The following is a 17,115-nucleotide window of genomic DNA, read 5'->3' as shown; positions in this document are numbered from 1 at the left end:
TCGGTGGCTACGGAGGCTTCTGGCGGCGGAACTCCCGATCTATTGTGCTCCCTGATCATTTTGGGGTATATGGAGATATATAGGAGGAAGAAGTACGTCAGGGGAGCCACGAGGGGCCCACGAGGGTGGAGGGCGCGCCCCCTGCCTCATGGCTTCCTTGTTGCTTCCCTTACGTGGACTCCAAGTCTCCCGGGTTGCTTTCCTTCCAAAAATAAGTTCCGTGAAGTTTCAGGTCAATTGGACTCCGTTTGATTTTCCTTTTCAGCGATACTCTAAAACAAGGAAAAACAGAAACTGGCACTGGGCTCTAGGTTAATAGGTTAGTCCCAAAAATCATATAAAATAGCATATAAATGCATATAAAACATCCAAGGTTGATAATATAATAGCATGGAACAATCGAAAATTATAGATACGTTGGAGACATATCACACGTCACGAGAGCATCGCGAGGTTTGCCCCGCCTTGATATCTCCGCTCCTCGCGAGCCCGCCTGACTAGGCCGCTCTGGAGGAGGTCCTGCGTCGTCCGCCTCATGAGGCTTGGCCCCTCGCGAGGATCTTGGATGCCTTGTTGGTGAAGATGGGCCGTATGGCCTGCTGACTCCGCCATGCCGCGGGCCGCAGGCAGGCAAGTCTGGGGACCCCTGTTCCCTGAATGCCGACACTTGACCCTTGGCTTCGCCGTGAAGACAAGCCCGAGCGCACCTTGGGCCCGGGGCTACTATCGGTGTTCTGGAAACGGGGGTCCCCAGACTTGCCTGCCTGCGGCCCGCGGCGTGGCTAAGCCAGTAGGCCGTACGGCCCATCTTCATCAACAAGGCATCCAAGACCCTCGCGAGGGTCCAAGCCTCGCGAGGCAGACGACACGAGACCTCCTCTGGAGAGGCCTAGTCGGGCAAGCTCACGAGGAACGGAGATATCAAGGCGAGGCAAACCTCACGAGGCTCTCGTGACGTGAGCCATGATGATCGACACCAGGCGGGCGCCAGGCGGGCGCCAGCGTGCGTAGAGTCCTTGTTTCCTCTTTGGTGCTAAGGAGGCCAGCGCAGGAGAGGAGTACCGAGGCATCAGGAAAAGGTTGCCATATCGCTGCAACAAGACCAAGACCAGAAGGACGGCAAGACAGAGGTCATCGTGGAGCCCAAGACGGCGTCACCACCAGACCCTTTCGCAGGCGGAGACCACCTTTGTCAGGATGGCTTGTACTAGCTATCCCCCTTAAAATTCGCCACCGTTGTTGGCTCCCTTCCCGCTCAATATTTGGGAAGAGGACCAGGGCCTATATTAGTAAAGCTAGCCACCACCATGCAGGAAGGACAACGACGGATGAGAGCAAGGGACAAGAGCAGAAGGATCGAGCAGTTCATCCAGCGCTCACCCACACAAGTTTGCCAAGCACAAGAACACCTCAACACGAGGAGGATGTTATTCCCCTTGTATTGTTCATCATCAGCCCAAGAGGCAATCCACTACCACCACACTAGAGTAGGGTATTACACCACAACGGTGGCCTGAACCAGTATAAATCTTGTGTCTTTCTCTATTGCGAGTTCGTCAAGTTAGTCCGCGAGATCTTAGCGAGCTAGGGCGTAGATCGGTGGAAGGAAAAGACTTTGCGTGCACCCTAGTGTTCGAACCTTAAGGGTTTGCTGGAACCCCACATCCGATAATCCCACATCAAAACTTATGTTTTTATCATTTACCTACTCGAGGACGAGCAGGAATTAAGCTTGGGTATGCTTGATACGTCTCCAACGTATCTATAATTTTTTATTGTTCCATGCTATTATATTATCCATCTTGGATGTTTTATATGCATTTATATGCTATTTATATGATTTTTGGGACTAACCTATTAACCTAGAGCCCAATGCCAATTTCTGTTTTTTTTTCTTGTTTTTGAGTTTTACAGGAAAGGAATACCGAATGGAGTCGAATTGACGTGCCAATTTTTGATGATTTTTTATGGACCAAAAGAAGCCCCCCGGAGTAAGATAGTTGGGCCAGAAGAGTCCCGAGCCATCCATGATGGTGGAGGACGCGCCCTACCCCCCTGGGCGCGCCTCCCTACCTCATAGAGACCGACGCCAAAAATTCCTATAAATACAGAAACCCCCAAAAAACCTAGTTTGGGAGTTGCGCCGCCGCAAGCCTCTATAGCCACCAAAAACCAATCGGGACCCTGTTCCGGCACCCTGCCGGAGGGGGGAATCATCACCTGTGGCCATCTTCATCACCCGGCGCTCTCCATGACGACGAGGGAGTAGTTCGCCCTCGGGGTTGAGGGTATGTACCAGTAGCTATGTGTTTGATCTCTCTCTCTCTCCCGTGTTCTTGATATGGCACGATCTTGATGTACCTGAGGTTTGCTATTATAGTTGGCTCTTATGATGTTTCTCCCCCTCTATCTCTTTGTGATGAATTGAGTGTTCCCTTTGAAGTTATCTTATCAGATTGAGTCTTTAAGGATTTGAGAACACTTGATGTATGTATTGCATGTGCTTATCTATGGTGACAATGGGATATTCACGTGATTCACTTGATGTATGTTTTGGTGATCAACTTGCGAGTTCTGTGACCTTGTGAACTTATGCATAGGGGTTGGCACACGTTTTCATCTTCACTTTCCGATAGAAACTTTGGGGCACTCTTTAAAGTTCTTTGTGTTGGTTGAATAGATGAATCTGAGATTGTGTGATGCATTTCGTATAATCATACTCAGGGATACTTGAGGTGACATTGGAGTATCTAGGTGACATTAGGGTTTTGGTTGATTTGTGTATTAAGGTGTTATTTTACTATGAACTCTAGGGCTGTTTGTGACACTTATAGGAATCGCCCAATGGATTGATCGGAAATAATAACTTTGAGGAGGTTTCTGTTGGGGAACGTAGTAATTCCAAAATTTTCCTATGGACACGCAAGATCATGGTGATGCATAGCAATGAGAAGGGAGTGTTTTGTCCACGTACCCTCGTAGACCGAATGCGGAAGCGTTTGCACAGCGCGGTTGATGTAGTCATACGTCTTCACGATCCGACCGATCAAGTACCGAACGTATGGCACCTCCGAGTTCAGCACACGTTCAGCCTGATGACGTCCCTCAAACTCCGATCCAGCCGAGTGTTGAGGGAGAGTTTTGTTAGCACGACGGCATGGTGACGATGTTGATGTTCTACCGACGCAGGGCTTCGCCTAAGCACTGCTACAGTATTATCGTGGTGGACTATAGTGGAGGGGGGCACCGCACATGGCTAAAAGATCAACTTGATCAATTGTTGTGTCTATGGGGTGCCCTCCTGCCCCCGTATATAAAGGAGGAAGGGGGTGCGGCCGGCTAGGGTGAGGGCGCGCCAGGAGGAGTCCTACTCCCACCGGGAGTAGGACTCCCTCCCTGTCCTAGTTGGAATAGGATTCGGGAGAAGGAAAGAGAGAGGGGAAGAAGGAAAGAGGGGGATGACCCCCTTTGCCCTAAAACAATTCGGTTTGGGCATTGGGGAGGCGCGCCCCAGACTCCCCTTGCTTCCCTCTATTTCCACTAAGGCCCATGTAGGCCCATTAAGCCCCCGGGGTGTTCCGGTAACCTCCCGGTACTTCGGTAAAATCCCGATTTCACCCGGAACACTTTCTACATCCATACATAGGCTTCCAATGTATCAATATTCATGTCTCGACCATTTCGAGACTCCTCGTCATGTCCTTGATCACATCCGGGACTCCGAACAATCTTCGGTACATCAAAACATATAAACTCATAATATAACTGTCATCGTAACATTAAGGGTGCGGACCCTACGGGTTCGAGAACTATGTAGACATGACCGAGACACATCTCCGGTCAATAACCAATAGCAGAACCTGGATACTCATATTGGCTCCCACATATTCTATGATGATCTTTATCGGTCAAACCGCACAACAACATACATTGTTCCCTTTGTCATCGGTATGTTACTTGCCCGAGATTCGATCGTTGGTATCTCAATACCTACTTCAATCTCATTACCGGCAAGTCTCTTTACTCGTTCCGTAATACATTATCCCTCAACTAATTCATTAGTTGCAATGCTTGCAAGGCTTAAGTGATGTGCATTACCGAGAAGGCCCAGAGATACCTCTCCGACAATCGGAGTGACAAATCCTAATCTCGAAATATGCCAACCCAACAAGTACCTCTGGAGACACCTGTAGAGCACCTTTATAATCACCCAGTTATGTTGTGACGTTTGGTAGCACACAAAGTGTTCCTCCGGTAAATGGGGGTTGCATAATCTCATAGTTATAGGAACATGTATAAGTCATGAAGAAAGTAATAGCAACATACTAAACGATCGGGTGCTAAGCTAACGGAATGGGTCATGTCAATCACATCATTCTCCTAATGATGTGACCCCGTTAATCAAATGACAACTCATGTCTATGGTTAGGAAACATAACCATCTTTGATCAACGAGCTACTCAAGTAGAGGCATACTAGTGACAATTTGTTTGTCTATGTATTCACACATGTATTATGTTTCCGCTTAATACAATTCTAGCATGAATAATAAACATTTATCATGATATAAGGAAATAAATAATAACTTTATTATTGCCTCTAGGGCATATTTCCTTCAGTCTCCCCCTTGCACTAGGCTTAATAATCTAGTTCACATCGCCATGTGATTTAACATCAATAGTTCACATCACCATGTGATTAACACCCATAGTTCACATCGTCATGTGACCAACACCCAAAGGTTTACTAGAGTCAATAATCTAGTTCACATCGCTATGTGATTAATACCCAAAGAGTACTAAGGTGTGATCATGTTTTGCTTGTGAGGGAAGTTTAGTCAACGGGTCTGCCACATTCAGATCTGTATGTATTTTGCAATTTTCTATGTCAACAATGCTCTACACGGAGCTACCCTAGCTAATTGCTCCCACTTTCAATATGTATCCAGATTGAGACTTTGAGTCATCTGGATCAGTGTCAAAACTTGCATCGACGTAACCCTTTACGATGAACCTTTTGTCACCTCCATAATCGAGAAACATATCCTTATTCCACCAAGGATAATTTTGACCAATGTCGAGTGATCTACTCCTAGATCACTATTGTACTCCCTTGCCAAACTCAGGGCAGGGTATACAATAGGTCTGGTACACGGCATGACATACTTTATAGAACCTATGGCTGAGGCATAGGGACTGACTTTCATTCTCTCTCTATCTTCTGCCGTGGTCGGGTTTTGAGTCTTACTCAGTTTCACACCTTGTAACACAGGCAAGAACTCTTTCTTTGACTGTTCCATTTTGAACTACTTCAAAATCTTGTCAAGGTATGTACTCATTGAAAAACTTATCAAGCGTCTTGATCTATCTCTATAGATCTTGATGATCAATATGTAAGCAGTTTCACCGAGGTATTTCTTTGAAAAACTCCTTTCAAACACTCCTTTATGCTTTGCAGAATAATTCTACATTATCTCTGATCAACAATATGTCATTCACATATACTTATCAGAAACGCTATAGTGCTCACACTCACTTCCTTGTAAATATAGGCTTCACCGCAAGTCTGTAGAAAACTATATGCTCTGATCAACTTATCAAAGCGTATATTCCAACTCCGAGATGCTTGCACCAGTCCATAGATGGATCGCTGGAGCTTGCATATTTTGTTAGCACCTTTAGGATTGACAAAACTTTCTTGTTGCATCATATACAACTCTTCTTTAATAAATCCATTAAGGAATGTAGTTTTGTTTATCCATTTGCCAGATTTCATCAAATGTGGCAATTGCTAACATGATTCGGACAGACTTAAGCATCGCTACGGGTGAGAAGGTCTCATCGTAGGCAATCCCTTGAACTTGTCGAAAACCTTTTGCAACAAGTCGAGCTTTATAGACAGTAACATTACCGTCAGGATTAGTCTGCTTCTTGAAGATCCATTTATTCTCAATTGCTTTCCGATCATTGGGCAAGTCAACCAAAGTCAATAATTTGTTCTCATACATCGATCCCATCTCAGATTTCATGGCCTCAAGCCATTTTGTGGAACCTGGGCTCACCATCACTTCTTCATAGTTCGTAGGTTCATCATGATCTAGTAGCATGACTTCCAGAATAGTATTACCGTACCACTCTGGTGCCAATCTTACTCTGGTTGATCTACGAGGTTCAGTAGTAACTTGATCTGAAGTTCCATCATCATCATCATTAACTTCCTCACTAATTGGTGTAGGTGTCACAGAAACCAGTTTTTGTGATGAACTACTTTCCAATAGAGGGGCAGGTAAAGTTACCTCATCAAGTTCCACTTTCCCCACTCACTTCTTTCGAGAGAAACTCCTTCTATAGAAAGGATCCATTCTCAGCAATGAATATCTTGCCTCCGGATCTGTGATAGAAGGTGTACCCAACATTTTCTTTTGGGTATCCTATGAAGAAGCACTTCTCCGATTTGGGTTTGAGCTTATCAGGTTGAAACTTTTTCACATAAGCATTGCAACCTCAAACTTTAAGAAACGACAGCTTAGGTTTCTCGCGAAACCATAGTTCATACGGTGTCGTCTCAACGGATTTAGATGGTGCCCTATTTAACGTGAATGTAGCTGTCTCTAATGCATAACCCCAAAACGATAGTAAATTGGTAGGACACATCATAGATCACACCATATCTAATAAAGTACGGTTATGACGTTGGGAACACCATTACGCTATGGTGTTCCAGGTGGCGTGAGTAGTGAAACTATTTCACATTGTTTTAACTGAAGGCCAAACTCGTAACTCAAATATTTTACTTATGCCATCATATCGTAGAAACTTTTGTTTTTGTTACGATGATTCTCCACTTCACTCTGAAATTCTTTGAACTTTTCAAATGTTTCAGACTTGTGTTTCATCAAGTAGATATACTCATATCTGCTCAAATCATCTGTGAAGATTAGAAAATAACGATACCTGCCACGAGCCTCAATATTGATCGGACCACATACATCAGTATGTATGATTTCCCACAAATCTTTTGCTCGCTCCATTGTTCCGGAGAACGGAGTCTTAGTCATCTTGCCCATGAGGCATGGTTCGCAAGCATCAACTGATTCATAATCAAGTGATTCCAAAAGCCCATCAGCATGGATTTTCTTCATGTGCTTTACACCAATATGACGTAAACGACAGTGCCACAAATAAGTTGCACTATCATTTTTAACTTTGCATCTTTTGGCTTCAATATTATGAAAATGTGTATCACCACGATCGAGATCCAACAAACCATTTTCATTGGGTGTATGACCATAGAAGGTTTTATTCATGTAAACAGAACAACAATTATTCTCTAACTTACATGAATAACCGTATTGCAATAAACATGATCCAATCATATTCATGCTCAATGTAAATACTAAATAACATTTATTTTAGGTTTAACACTAATCCCGAATGTATAGGGAGTGTGCGATTTTGATCATATCAATCTTGGAACAATTTCCAATACACATCGTCACCTCACCCTTAACTAGTCTCTGTTCATTCTGCAACTCCTGTTTTGAGTTACTATTCTTAGCAACTGAACTAGTATCAAATACTGAGGGGTTGCTATAAACACTAGTAAAGTACACATCAATAATATGTATATCAAATATACCTATGTTCACTTTGGCATCCTTCTTATCCACCAATTACTTGGGTAGTTCCGCTTCTAGTGACCAGTTCCTTTGCAGTAGAAGCACTAAGTTTCAGGCTTAGGTCTAGACTTGGGTTTTTTCACTTGAGCAGCAACTTGCTTGCCGTTCTTCTTGAAGTTCCTCTTCTTCCCTTTGCCGTTTTCTTGAAACTAGTGGTCTCGTCAACCATAAACACTTGATGTTTTTCTTGATTTCTACCTTTGTCGATTTCAGCATCACGAAGAGCTTGGGAATTGTTTCCGTTATCCCTTGCATATGATAGTTCATCACGAAGTTCTACTAACTTGGTGATGGTGACTAGAGAATTCTGTCAATCACTATCTTATCTGGAAGATTAACTCCCACTTGATTCAAGCGATTGTAGTACCCAGGCAATCTGAGCACATGCTCACTGCTTGAGCTATTCTCCTCCATTTTTTAGCTATAGAACTTGTTGAAGACTTCATATCTCTCAACTCGGGTATTTGCTTGAAATATTAACTTCAACTCCTAAAACATCTCATATGGTCCAGACATTCAAAATGTCTTTGAAGTCCCGATTCTAAGCTGTTAAGCATGGTGCACTAAACTATCAAGTAGTCATCATGTTGAGCTAGCCAAACGTTCATAACGTCTGCATTTGTTCCTGCAATAGGTCTGTCACCTAGCGGTGCATCATGGACATAATTCTTATGTGCAACAATGAAGATAAACCTCAGATCACGAACCCAGTCCGCATCATTGCTACTATCATCTTTCAACTTAGTTTTCTCTAGGAACGTATGTAAAACATAGGGAAGCAACAACGCGAGCTATTGATCTACAACATAGATATGCTAATACTACCAGGACTAAGTTCATGATAAATTTAAGTTCAATTAATCATATTACTTAAGAACTCCCACTAAGAAAGACATCTCTCTAATTTTCTAAGTGATCACGTGATCCAAATCAACTAAACCATAACCGATCATCACGTGAAATGGAGTAGTTTTCAATGGTGAACATTACTATGTTGATCATATCTACTATAAGATTCACGCTCAACCTTTCGGTCTTAGTGTTCCGAGGCCATATCTGCATATGCTAGACTCGTCAAGTTTAACTTGAGTATTCTGCGTGTGCAAAACTGGATTGCACCCGTTGTAGATGGACGTAGAGCTTATCACACCCGATCATCACGTGGTGTCTCGGCACGATGAACTTTGGCAACGGTGCATACTCAGGGAGAACACTTTTTATCTTGAAATTTAGTGAGAGATCATCTTATAATGCTACCGTCAATCAAAGCAAGATAAGATGCATAAAAGATAAACATCACATGCAAACAAAATATATGTGACATGATATGGCCATCATCATCTTGTGCCTTTGATCTCCATCTCCAAAGCATCGTCAGTATTTCCATCATCACTGGCATGACACCATGATCTCCATCATCTTGATCTATATCAATGTGTCGTCACATGGTCATCTCGCCAACTATTGCTCTTGCAACTATTGCTATCGCATAGCGATAATGTAAAGCAATTATTTGGCGCTTGGATCTTATGCAATAAGTAGACAACCATAAGGCTTCTGCCAGTTGCCCATAACTTCGACAAAACATGATCATCTTATACAACAACTTATATGTCATCACGTCTTGACCATATCACATCACAACATGTCCTGCAAAAACAAGTTAGACGTCCTCTACTTTGTTGTTGCAAGTTTTACGTGGCTGCTACGGGCTGAGCAAGAACCGTTCTTACCTACGCATCAAAACCACAACGATAGTTTGTCAAGTTGGTGCTATTTTAACCTTCGCAAGGACCAGGCGTAGCCACACTCGGTTCAACTAAAGTTTGAGAAACTGACACCCGCTAGTCACCTGTGTGCATAGCACGGTGGTAAAACCAGTCTCGCGTAAGCGTACGCGTAATGTTGGTCCGGGGCGCTTCATCCAACAATACTGCCAAACCAAAGTGTGACATGCTGGTAAGCAGTATGAGTTATATCGCCCACAACTCAACTGTGTTCTACTCATGCATATTACATCAACGCATAAAACCTGGCTCTGATGCCACTGTTGGGGAACGTAGTAATTTCAAAATTTTCCTACGCACATGCAAGATCATGGTGATGCATAGCAACGAGAAGGGAGAGTGTTTTCCACGTACCCTCGTAGACCGAAGGCGGAAGCATTTGCACAACTCGGTTGATGTAGTCGTACGTCTTCACGATCTGACCGATCAAGTACCGAACATACGTCACCTGCGAGTTCAACACACATTCAGCCCGATGACGTCCCTCGAACTCCGATCCAGCTGAGTGTTGAGGGAGAGTTTCGTCAGCACGACGTCATGGTGACAATGTTGATGTTCTATCGACGCAGGGCTTCGCCTAAGCACTGCTATAGACTTATCGAGGTGGACTATAGTGGAGAGGGGCACCGCACACGGCTAAAAGATCAACTTGACAAATTGTTGTTTCTATGGGGTGCCCTCCTGCCCCCGTATATAAAGGAGCAAGGGGGGTGAGGTCGGCTAGGGAGAGGGAACGCCAGGAGGAGTCCTACTCCCACCGGGAGTAGGATTCCCCCCTTTCCTAGTTGGAATAGGATTCGAGAGAAGGAAAGAGAGAGGGGGAGAAGGAAAGAGGGGGCCGACCCCCTTTACCCTAAACCAATTCATTTTGGACCTTGGGGGGGCACGCCCCACACTCCCCTTCCTTCCCTCTATTTCCACTAAGGCCCATGTAGGCCCATTAAGCCCACGGGGGGTTCCGGTAACTTCCCGGTACTCCGGTAAAATCCCGATTTCACCCGGAACACTTCCGACATCCAAACATAGGCTTCCAATATATCAATCTTCATGTCTCGACCATTTCGAGACTCCTCATCATGTCCTTGATCACATCCGGGACTCTGAACAATCTTCGGTACATCAAAACATATAAACTCATAATATAACTGTCACCGTAACGTTAAGCGTGCGGACCCTACGGGTTCGAGAACTATGTAGACATGACCGATACATGTCTCTGGTCAATAACCAATAGCGGAACCTGGATGCTCATATTGGCTCCCACATATTCTACGAAGATCTTTATCGGTCAAACCGCACAACAACATACGTTGTTCCCTTTGTCATCGGTATGTTACTTGCCCGAGATTCGATCGTCGGTATCTCAATACCTAGTTCAATCTTGTTACCGGCAAGTCTCTTTACTCATTCCGTAATACATTATCCCTCAACTAATTCATTAGTTGCAATGCTTAGAAGGCTTAAGTGATGTGCATTACCGAGAAGGCCCAGAGATACCTCTCCGACAATCGGAGTGACAAATCCTAATCTCGAAATATGCCAACCCAACAAGTACCTTTGGAGACACCTGTAGAGCACCTTTATAATCACCCAGTTACGTTGTGACGTTTGGTAGCACACAAAGTGTTCCTCCGGTAAATGGGGGTTGCATAATCTCATAGTCGTTGGAACATGTATAAGTCATGAAGAAAGCAATAGCAACATAGTAAACGATCGGGTGCTAAGCTAACGGAATGGGTCATGTCAATCACATCATTCTCCTAATGATGTGACCCTATTAATCAAATGACAACTCATGTCTATGGTTAGGAAACATAACCATCTTTGATCAACGAGCTAGTCAAGTAGAGGCATACTAGTGACAATTTGTTTGTCTATGTATTCACACATGTATTATGTTTCGAGTTAATACAATTCTAGCATGAATAATAAACATTTATCATTATATAAGGAAATAAATAATAACTTTATTATTGCCTCTAGGGCATATTTCCTTCAGTTTCGTACCCTACAATAATCTCTTCATTTGTTCTTTGCTATTAGTGACTTTGGAGTGACTCTTTGTTGCATGTTGAGGGATTGTTATATGATTAGTTATGTTATCCTTGTTGAGAGAACTTGCACTAGTGAAAGTATGAAGCCTAGGCCTTGTCTCAATGCATTGCAATACCGTTTGTGGTCACTTTTATCATTAGTTACCTTGCTGTTTTTTTATATTTTCAGATTACAAAAACCTATATCTACCATCCATATTGCACTTGTATCACAATCTCTTCGCCGAACTAGTGCACCTATACAATTTACCATTGTATTGGGTGTGTTGGGGACACAAGAGACTATTTGTTATTTGGTTGCAGGGTTGTTTGAGATAGATCATCTTCATCCTACGCCTCCCACGGATTGATAAACCTTAGGTCATCCACTTGAGGGAAATTTTCTACTATCCTACAAACCTCTGCACTTGGAGGCCCAACAATGTCTACAAGAAGATGGTTGTGTAGTAGACATCAACTACCTACGTGGGGGCTGAAGCCGACGACTAGCCAACTCTCAAATACCATAAACGGCCGCATAGGCGGAAAGGATTTCAAAGTAAAACAAGCAACACATTACATATAAACCTTGTTTTATAATACAAAGTACGGGCATTACATGTACATTCATTCGAAAATAGTGTCCTTCGAACACTGGCCCTCTACAATGCGGGAACCCTCCAAGACTTCATCGAAATACCACTCTAGCATGCGGTGCTCTTTGCCCGCGGGCGGTCCCTCGGTTGCCGGCTTGACGACGTTCATCTTCTCCCCCTGCACCTTGACACGAGTGAAGGCCATCCAGGCACCTTTGATAGAGGTCAACCGCTTTATGGCATCAAGCTGTGGGCAGGCGCTGACGAGCCGCTTCACGATCCCGAAGTCACTTCCAGGTATGGGTTCGGCTAGCCAAAGTCATACTATAACATCCTTCATGGCCAGTTCGGCCACCCTATGCAGCTCGGTCAGCTGCTTCAGCTGATCGCTGAAGGACACTGGATGCTCTAGTGCAAGGTATGCGACCAGAACAACTTCTTCATTGAACTCCCCTCTTCGGCTTGGAAGATCTCCGCAACATCGGCAATACTCCGGGGTAGATCCACAAACGCCCCTAGAGAACTCCGAACGCGGGTCAGTAATATGTACCTCCTCATTAAAAATTTGCTTTGCATGTTAAAGGCCTTACCCGTCATGATCTTCTTTGCTTCTTGGATCTCCTGGTAGGCGCCTTGGGCTTCAATCCGGGCTGCCTTGACGCTTTGGAGGGCCTCAACAAATTTGGAATCTCGATCCGAAAGCTTGAGCTCTATGGACTCAGATTTTCTTATGGCATCCTTGAGCTCTTGCTGGACTTCCTCCACTCATGACTCATGCGTTCGGCGGGCGGCTCATTCCTCCTCCAACTCCTTCTTGGCCTTGGCTAGCGCGTTCTTGAGGGTCTCGACCTCGGATACGTCAGCTGTGAGCATGATTATAAAACTCAGCAAGATAACACAACAACAAGTAAATATCATGTTAGATGCGAATAGTTATCGCATACCTTGCTTCTCCTCCAACCATTTGTTGGAGAGGATAAGCTCTTCATCGGCCCGCTTCAGCCGCCACTTTAGTTCGGACAATTCATGCGCATGGGCGGTTGCCGCTAACTTTGAAGGCTGTTTGTTTAAATAGACATGTATGTTAATCTCCTGCGAAGGCTATTTGATCCTTTGTTTGGCCTTTCTTAAAAGAAAGCCAAACAGAGTCTCACGGGCTACTGACTATACATAGGCATTCTTTTTATACTTAAATCACATACCTCAAAGCCTGTCAGAAGGCTAGTATAGGCCTCGTTCAATCCGCTTTTAGCGAACCGAACCTTTCAACCACAGTACCCATAAGGGCACGATGTTCCTCAACAATGGAGGCGCTCTGAAGTGCTTCCATCAGAGTGTCCTGCGCCTCTGGGTTGATAGAGGTTGTCGGTGGAGTCGACGCACCCCCTTCTTTCGAAGGAGGCTGCTCGCCTGATTCCAGAGCCGTATCGGCCTCCGGAATGATATTCGGTTGGGGGCTGAATTGGGCATGGCCCCCGTCGCCGGCCTCCATGGAGGTTGGTTCCCCATGTTTTCGGCAGTAGAGGTATTACCCTCTGGTGCCACCTTGAGGGCTTCTCATACCTCTCCATGGCCTGGAAAGGCCCCTCGGGACAACACCTCGGTGTTGTCCGTAGAGTAGGTGGGGACACCGGCGGAGGCGACTCACTCTCCATCATGTGTAAGCCCAACGAAATCCAGAGGACGATGATTGCCGGGGGAGATCGCGGGCCGGACTACAATACATGCATTATACTTAAATACTTACGATTCGGTTGAAGGCTTCGGCATGAGGTTCCGTTTGGGGACGGCTTCGGCATCCGATTACGAATCGTCTGAAAGGGAGAGTTTCCCCTTCTTGGATGCTTCCGCCTCTAGATTAGCGGAAGCTCCCCTTTTATTCTTTCGCCCCTTGGTGGGAGAATTTTGTTCCTCTACTTCCTCCTCGTCTTCATCATGGGAGGAGAGAGCTCCGGTATCTTCGGATGATATGTCTGAAGTACCTTTGCGGCAAAGGCCACTTTGGGCCTCCTTGCTCTTCTTGGCCTTCTTTTCCGGCGCCTGGTATGGCACTTGAACCAGCATCTTCGTCAGAAGAGGAATAGCTGGGTCTTTGGGCAGGGAGCCAGACACTTGATCCGCCATGCCTTCTTCGTCCAGCCCTGGGGGACAAGGGGACGGTTTAAACTTACTCTTTAGAACCACAAATCAAAGATATGCTTAGAAATCTGAAAAACTTACTAGAGTTGCAGGATGAGCGTAGTCGTGGCCGAGGCCTTCGGTCGTTCGCAGACACGTCTTTTGGGTCTTAAAAAGCAGCTTCCATATATCTTCGTGCTCCGTGCCAAAGAACCACTGCAAGGTCTGGTGACTTGCCGGATCAAACTCCCACATATGGAGAGTATGGCGTTGGCAGGGGAGAGTCCAGCGAAACAACATCACCTGGATTATGCTGGCAAGGCTGGTGCTCGTCTCCACCATCCTCTTAATGCGCTTTTGCAGCGTCATCACCTCATCGGATGATGCCCAATCTAGGCCCTTCTTGAGCCATGATGTGAGCCACATTGGCGGACCGGTTTTGAACTCATGAGTGGCGGCCCATGTGGTGTCATGAGGTTCCGTAACATAGAACCACTCCTGTTGCCACCCTTTCATGATCTCTATGAAGGTCCCCTTAGGCCATGTGACGTAAGGAAGCTTGCTCACCATGGTGTTGCCACACTTCGCGTGTTGACCCTCCACCACCTTCGGCTTCACGTTGAAGACCTTGAGCCATAGGCTGAAGTGGGGGGGGGGGGTGCGGAAGGAATGCCTCGCACACGATGATAAATGCCGAGATGTTGAGAATTAAATTTGGGGCTAGATCATGGAAATCTAGCCCGTAATATTACATGAGTCCGCAGACGAAAGGGTGGAGAGGAAACCCTAGCCTGCAAAGGAAGTAGGGAACGAATACTACCCTCTCACTGGGCTCTGGTGTGGGAATGATCTGCTTTTTGGCAGGGAGCCAATGGGCGATTTCCTTGGCTAAATACCCTGCCTCTCAGAGTTCTTTGATGTGCTCCTCCGTGACGGAGGAGGCCATCTGATACGTCTCCAACGTATCTATAATTTTTTATTGTTCCATGCTATTATATTATTTGTTTTGGATGTTTAATGGGCTTTAATTTACCTTTTTATATTATTTTTGGGACTAACCTACTAACCAAAGGCCCAGTGCAAATTGTTATTTTTTGCCTATTTCAGTTTTTTGCATAGAAGGAATATCAAACGGAATCCAAACAGAATTAAACCTTCGGGAGAGTTATTTTTGGAACAAACATGATCTAGGAGACTTGGAGTGGCCGTCAAGAAAGAAGCGAGGAGGCCACGAAGCATGGGGTGCGCCCCCACCCTCGTGGGCCCCTCGCAGCTCCACCGACATACTTCGTCCTCCTATATATATCCATATAGCCCGAAAACATCCAGGAGCACCACGAAACCCTATTTCCACCGCCGCAACCTTCTGTACACATGAGATCCCATCTTGGGGCCTTTTCTGGCTCTCTGTCGGAGGGGGAATCGATCACAGAGGGCTTCTACTTCAACACCATAGCCTCTCCGATGATGTGTGAGTAGTTTACCACAGACCCTTGGTTCCATAGTTATTAGCTAGATGACTTCTTCTCTCTCTTTGGATCTCAATACAAATTTCTCCTCGATTCTCTTGGAGATCTATTCAATGTAATTCTTTTTGCGGTGTGTTTGTCAAGATCCGATGAATTGTGGGTTTATGATCAAGATTATCTATGAACAATATTTGATTTTTCTCTAAAATCTTTTATGCATGATTTAAATATCTTTGCAAGTCTCTTCGAATTATCAGTTTGGTTTGGCCTACTAGATTGATCGTTCTTGCAATGGGAGAAGTGCTTAGCTTTGGGTTCAATCTTGCTGTGTCCTTTCCTAGTGGCAGTAGGGGCAGCAAGGCACATATTGTATTGTTGCCATCGAGGATAAAAAGATGGGGTTTATATCATATTGCTTGAGTTTATCCCTCTACATCATGTCATCTTGCCTAATGCGTTACTCTGTTCTTATGAACTTAATACTCTAGATGCATGCTGGATAGCAGTCGATGTGTGGAGTGATAGTAGTAGATGCAGAATCGTTTCGGTCTACTTGTCATGGACCTGATGCCTATATACATGATCATGCCTAGATATTCTCATAACTTTTCGCTTTTCTATCAATTTCTCGATTGTAATTTGTTCACCCCCCGTAGAAATTGCTATCTTGAGAGAAGCCACTAGTGAAACATATGGCCCCCGGGTCTATCTTCCATCATATTATTTTCCTATTAATGTTCTATTTATATTTTGCAATCTTTATTTTAAAATCTATACAATAAAAATACCAAAAATATTTATCTTATTATCTCTATCAGATCTCACTCTCGTAAGTGACCGTGAAGGGATTGACAACCACTTTATCGCATTGGTTGTGAGGTCCTTGTTTGTTTATGCAGGTACTAGGTGACTTGTGTGCTATCGCCTAATGGATTGATACCTTGGTTCTCAAAACTGAGGGAAATACTTACGCCACTGTGCTGCATCACCCTTTCCTCTTCAAGGGGAAACTAACGCATGCTCAAGAGGTAGCAAGAAGGATTTCTGGCGCCGTTGCCAGGGAGGTTGCATCAAGTCAAGACATACCAAGTACCCATCACAAACTCTTATCCCTCGCATTACATTATTTGCCATTTTCCTCTCGTTTTCCTCTCCCCCACTTCACCCTTGCCATTTTATTCGCCCTCTTTTTCGCTCGGCGCTTTTTCGTTCGTATATTATTACTTGCTTCTTGTGTATCCGTGTGTTAGAGTGTTGGTTTTGCTATTATGGCTAGCCCTTCTATCATTGTTAGTAGTCCCAATCATGAAGTTCTTAATTTTAAACAAAAGGAGGGAGAAAATCTAAAAGATGCTTGGTATAGAATTTGCAATGCTCAGAATAGATCCACTAGGAAGTAATCCACTTCCGTTCTTCTTCGCAATTTTTATGTAG

This window comes from Triticum aestivum, chromosome 1A (assembly GCF_018294505.1).
Source record: "Triticum aestivum cultivar Chinese Spring chromosome 1A, IWGSC CS RefSeq v2.1, whole genome shotgun sequence".
In the NCBI taxonomy this organism is placed as follows: domain Eukaryota; kingdom Viridiplantae; phylum Streptophyta; class Magnoliopsida; order Poales; family Poaceae; genus Triticum; species Triticum aestivum.
This window is presented reverse-complemented; position numbering follows the sequence as displayed.